The sequence below is a fragment of the Macaca nemestrina genome, chromosome 3 (genome assembly GCF_043159975.1).
Source record: "Macaca nemestrina isolate mMacNem1 chromosome 3, mMacNem.hap1, whole genome shotgun sequence".
Taxonomy (NCBI): domain Eukaryota; kingdom Metazoa; phylum Chordata; class Mammalia; order Primates; family Cercopithecidae; genus Macaca; species Macaca nemestrina.
The window spans coordinates 175,519,159-175,525,558 of record NC_092127.1 but is presented as its reverse complement, the minus strand read 5'-3'; the positions used below and the strand labels follow the sequence as shown (position 1 = coordinate 175,525,558).

Below are 6,400 nucleotides of genomic sequence, written 5' to 3'. Positions count from 1 at the left end.
ATTTAAGAAAACATTCAATTATTCTAAAATAAGAGATATATTAATTTCTATTGTGGAATCACACATTAACTCACAACTTATCAGTGCACACAACTGACATTTATTATCTCACACAGTTTCTGAGGGGCATAAATTCAAAAATGTCTTAACTAGGTGGTTCTTGTTCAGGGTCTCTAGGGAGGGTGCAACTAAGAAAATGACTGTGCTTCCTTCAGCAGCACATAAACTTAAAGTGGAACAATAAAGAGAAGATCGGCATGGCCACTGCACAAGGGTGACGTGCAAATTTGTGAAGAATTTCATATTTTTGGAGTAGGATAACTGTAGTTAACAACAATGTATTGTACATTTCAAAATAAAAGTGAGGACTTTAAATGTTCTCAATGCATACAAATGACAAATGCTTGTGTTGATGGTTATCTTAAAAACCCCAACTTGATCATTACACTTCTATGCATGTAATAAAATATTACATGTACTTCATAAATATGTTCAAATAAAATGGATCAATAAAAATATAACACAATCAGTTGGAAAAAACTCTCACTTAGTAGTTGATAAAACTAGTAGACAAAAGTTAGTAAGAATGTAGAAGATTTGAAAAACAATATGAACAAACCTGACCTAATTAATGTTTTTGAACATTTTACCCAAAATAGTAAATTATACATTATTTTTATGTGACATGGAGTGTTTACCAAGATTAACAATATTTTGTGTCATAAAACAAGTCTCGATAAACTTAAAAGCATGTTCTCTGGCCAAAATGAATTTAAATTAGAAATCAATAACATTAAAATATGTGGAAGATTCCTAAATATTTGGAAACCAAACAAAAAATTTTCAAATAACTCATGGTTTATAGAAGAAATAAAAAGGAAATTAGAAAATATTTTAAACTGAGTAAGATGAAAATATGACATATCAAATGTGTGTGGTATAAGTAGAGTGTAGAAAGATATTTATAACATTAAATGTATGCGTTTGAAAAGTAGCAAGTTCACCATTAATATCTAAACTACCACTTTAAGAAGCATCAACAAAAAAAGACAGCAAGTTAAGCCCAAAGTAAGAAAAATAAAAAGAATTAATAAGGATAGAAGAAGGAATCAATGAAATTTAAAAATAGACTAAAAAGAAGAAAAATCAATGAAACTGAAAGCTGATTCTTTGGGAAGATCAAGAAAATTGAAAAGCCCCCAGCAAGACTGATCAGGCTTGTAAGAAAATATGAAATACAAATTGCCATTATCAATGATAAAAGAGGAGACATCACCACAGAACCTATCAGGATTTTTAAAATTGTACAGAAATGCTGTAAATAAGTTTAACAAATCAAATAAAATGGACAAATTCCTCAAAAAATAAACCAACATTCATATTGAATTACATACATACTGAATTTATGTTAAATTACATATTCAATGTGTAATTATATATTCAATATGTAATTTGAGATTCACTATATTAAGAAACTACAAAACAAAAACTACATAATCATCTCTATAAATGCACGAAAAGCATTTTACAAAATGCAACATCTAGTCAGACAAAAATTCTCAGCACCCTAGTAGAAGAATAAATAGAATGGATTTTCCTTCAGCAGATAAAGAAAATCTTTATGAAAATTGTAATTACTATGACACATAATTATGGAAGACTGAATATTCTCCCTCTAAGATTGGGAACAAGGCAAAGATTCCCATTTTTATCACTTCTATTACTTATTTTTCTACAGGTCCTCAAAAGTGCAATAATACCAGAAAAAGAAATAAAAGGTATGTGGATTTAAAAGGAAGAAATAAAATTATCTTTAATAATAAATGACATGATTATCAAGGTAGAAAATTCTAGGAATTAATATTAAAGACGCAAAAATAATAAATGAATTTAGCAAAACTCCAGGATATTAATATACAACATCAATTATTTTTCTACATACGAAACCAAACAATTGGAAATTATAATAAAATCACACTACTTATAATAGCATAAAAAATAAGAAATACAATAAATTTTGAAAAAAGAAGTGCACAGCATATAAACTGAAAACAACAGAACATCACTGAGAAAAACTAAAGATCTAAATAGATGCAGATACAGTGCTTAAAAGGCATTAAAAGATTCATAGTGTTAAGGTGTCAGTTCTCAAATTGACCTACACAGCCAACAATCTCCATCAAAATTCCACAAATTTCATTCTAAAATGTATATAGAAATGCAAATAAACTCTAGAATAGTTAAAACAATTTTGAAAAAGAACAAAGTTGGATGACTTTACCTGACTTCAAGACTTATTATACACTAGAATGTTAAACACAGTGTATTGCTATAAAGACAGACACATAGATCAATGAAATATCACAGAGTTCAAAAATGAACCCACAGTTTTTTGTTTTTTGTTTTTGTTTTTTTTTTGAGATGGAGTCTCGCTCATTACTCAGGCTGGAGTGCAGTGGTGTGATCTGGACTCACTGCAAGCTCTGCCTCCCGGAACCCACACTTTTATGACTCGTTGATATTTGACAAAGTTTCTAGGGCAATTCAATGAGGGAAAGGATTATCTTTTCAGGAAAGTGTATGAAAAAATTGAATACCCATAAGCAGAAAAACAAAATGAAACAAAAACCCAATAAATTTGGACCCATGACACTTACCTCACAACATAATAATGAACTGGAAGTGTATAATAAACTAAATGTAAAAAATAAAACTGTAAAATGTTTATAACAAAGCACAAAGGAAAGTCTTAGTGATCTCCTATTAGGACATAAAACTCACACAGTTCAAAAGAAAAAAAGTCAATAAATTAGACTTCCTCAGAATTAAAAATTTTGCTCTTCAAGTGAAAATGAAAGGTCAAACCACAGACTAGAAGAAAATATTTACAACACATATATCTGACAAGGATTTGTATCCAGAAAACACAAAGAACTCCCACAACTCAATAATAAGAAGACAACTAAGTGATGTTATTCAATTTATCTTATTTGATTCTCACAATAACCCTGTGAAGTGCATCAGTAGCCCCATTTTGGATAATAAAATTATTGCTCAGAAACATTGTAAGTCTAAGTCGCATAGTAAGTGACAAAAGGTTTCAAACCTTGTCTTTCAGACTCTTCAGCTCAGGTTTTCACTAACTGTACAACTAAAGTACTACTTTTCAGAAAGCTATAGCAACCAGATTACATGAAATGCTTTATGAAAGAAATTGGCATGATTAGGCCTCAGTATCCCTCAAAACACACACACATACACACACCAACCACGCACACACACCACCCCTTCACAACCCCAACACACATACCACACACACACCACATGCACCCCCCCACACATACCCTGCAACACACACACACACACACCCCACACATACACAAATACTCCACACATCACACACATACACGACACACATACATACACCATACATACACTCCCCCACACACCACACACACCCTCCTATGCACACATCCCCAACCCCATACACCACACATACACACACACACACCCCACATTCCCCCACACATACCCCACACTCCACACACACCACACACACACACACACACACACACTTCTTCCATAATTTTCAGTTATTTCTTTGGAAGAAGTATGGTTAACAGACCTCACTATGAAGAATCTGTTTAAGATCTTCAAAATTCTTCAGTGGCTAAATTGAGGAAAGCTATTCATGCTGTTTCCCAGTGCTGAATGAAAATGCAAGACCCTCTGTTTAAAAACTGTTGAGAATTTCAGGACAGAAACAGCGGAGCATTAAACCAAGCATGGTGCGTTCTCAATGTCCTGTGTGTGCTTCTGTCTACAGAGATCAGCACTTGCCCAGACCTGTAGTACTGGCTCCTTAGATGGCTGAGGTGGGAGGGCTGCTTGAGCCCAGAAGTTCTGGGTTACAGTGAAGCATGATTGCACCACTAAAGTCCAACCTGGGTGACAGAGACCCTGTCTTCAACAAATAAGAAGAATTTTAAAATAGGAAATTGGTAGTTGGTGGTAACAGATGTAATGTTACTTTGTCATGGGCTATATAAGGCTCTTTCTATGAGATTGTGAACACATTGAGGGTTTTGGGGATGCAACTGAGTTTGCAACTAATTATGGGATATGGGAAGCATCGGTCAGGCAGACACAGGATAGAATTACAAATCATCATATTTATCAGAGCTAAAGTTGATATTGAGAAACTTGGGAGCATAGAGAGAAGGTCTGATTGCCTGGCTAATGATAATACGCTCTAAAAGAAAAACCACTCAGGGGGAGGTTCCAAGATGGCCAAATAGGAACAGCTCCAGTCTACAGCTCCTGGCATGAGCGACACAGAAGATGGGTGATTTCTGTATTTCCAACTGAGGTACTGGGTTCATCTTAATGGGGCTTGTCGGACAGTGGGTATAGCCCATGGAGCAGGGTGGGGCATCACCTCACCCAGGAAGCACAAGGGGTTGGGGAATTCCCTTTCCTAGCCAAGGGAAGCCATGACAGACGGTATCTGGAATATCGGGACACTCCTACCCAAATACTGCACTTTTACAATGGTCTTAGCAAATGGCACAGAAGGAGATTATATCCTGCACCTGGCTCAGAGGTTCCCATGCCCACGGAGCCTCGCTCACTGCTAGCGCAGCAGTCTGCGATCGAACTGCAAGGCGGCAGTGAGGCTGGGGGTAGGGCGTCCATCATTGCTGAGGCTTAAGTTGGTAAACAAAGTGGCTGGGAAGCTCGAACTGGGTGGAGCCCATGCCAGCTCAAGGAGGCCTGCCTGCCTCTGTAGACTCCACCTCTGGGGGCAGGCATAGTTAAACAAAAGGCAGCAGAAACTTCTGCAGACTTAAACATCCCTGTCTGACAGCTTTGAAGAGAGTAGTGGTTCTCCTAGCACAGAGTTTGAGATCTAAGAATGGACAGACTGCCTCCTCAAGTGGGTTCCTCACTCTCTAGTAGACTAACTGGGAGACACCTGCCAGTAGGAGCCAACTGATACCTCATACAGCTGGGTGCCCCTCTGAGACAAAGCTTCCAGAGGAAGGATCAGGCAGCAACATTTACCATTCTGCAATATTTGCTGTTTTGCAGCCTCCATTGGTGATACCCAGGCAAACAGGGTCTGGAGTGGACCTCCAGCAAACTCCAACAGACCTGCACCTGAGGATCCTTACTGTTAGAAGGAAAATTAACAAACAAAAGGACATGCACACCAAAACACCATCTGTATGTCACCATCATCAAAGATCAAAGGTAAATAAAACCATAAAGCTGGGGAGAAACCAGAGCAGAAAAGCTGAAAATTCTAAAAATCAGAGTGCCTCTTTTCCTCCAAAGGAACACAGCTCCCCTCGCCAGCAACAGAACAAAGCTGGATGGAAAATGACTTTGATGAGTTAAGAGAAGAAGGCTTCAGAGGATTGGTAATAACAAACTTCTTGGAGCTAAAGGAGGATGTTCAAACCCATCACAAAGAAGCTAAAAACCTTGAAAAAAGATTAGACAAATGGCTAACTAGAATAAACAGTGTACAGAAGACCTTAAATGAGCTGATGGAGCTGAAAACCATGGCACAAGAACTATGTGACACATGGACAAGCTTCACTAGCTGATTTGACCAAATGGAAGAAAGGTTATCAGTGATTGAAGATGAAATGAATGAAATGAATGAGAAGAGAAGTTCAGAGAAAGAAGAGTAAAAAGAAATGAAAAAGCCTCCAGAAATATGGGACTATGTTAAAAGACCAAATCTACAACTGATTGGTGTACATGAAAGTGATGGGGAGAATGCAATCAAATTGGAAAACACTCTTCAGGATATCATCCAGGATAACTGTCCCAACCTAGAAAGGCAGGCCAACATTCAAATTCAGGAAATACAGAGAATGCGACAAAGATCCTCCTTGAGAAGAGTAACTCCAAGACACATAATTGTCTGATTCACCAACGTTGAAATGAAGGAAAAATGTTAAGGGGAGCCAGAGAAAAAGGTCAGGTTACCCACAAAGAGAAGCCCACCAGACTAACAGCGGATCTCTCAGCAGAAACTTTACAAGCCAGAAGAGAGTGGGTGCCAATATTCAACATTCTTAATGAAAAGAATTTTCAGCGCAGAATTTCATATGCAGTCAAACTAAGCTTCATAAATGAAGGTGAAATAAAATCCTTTACAGACAAACAAATGCTGAGAGATTGTGTCACCACCAGGACTGCCTTACAAGAGCTCCTGAAGGAAGCACTAAATGTGGAAAGGAACAACCAGTACCAGCCACTGCAAAAACATGCCAAATTGTAAAGAACATTGATGCTAGAAAGAAACTGCATCAACTAAATATAACCAGCTAACCTCGTAATGACAGGATCAAATTCATACATAACAATGTTAACCTTACATATAAAT

The 6,400-nt window shown here is 36.9% G+C and overlaps 1 non-coding gene across 1 annotated transcript; it reads left to right on the top strand.

The window, feature by feature from the left end:
* Positions 1 to 202: 202 nt before the first annotated feature.
* On the top strand, positions 203 to 309 carry LOC112427740 (U6 spliceosomal RNA). The gene has a single exon (XR_003019472.1). It is a non-coding gene; the product is annotated as a U6 spliceosomal RNA (small nuclear RNA).
* Positions 310 to 6,400: the final 6,091 nt, after the last annotated feature.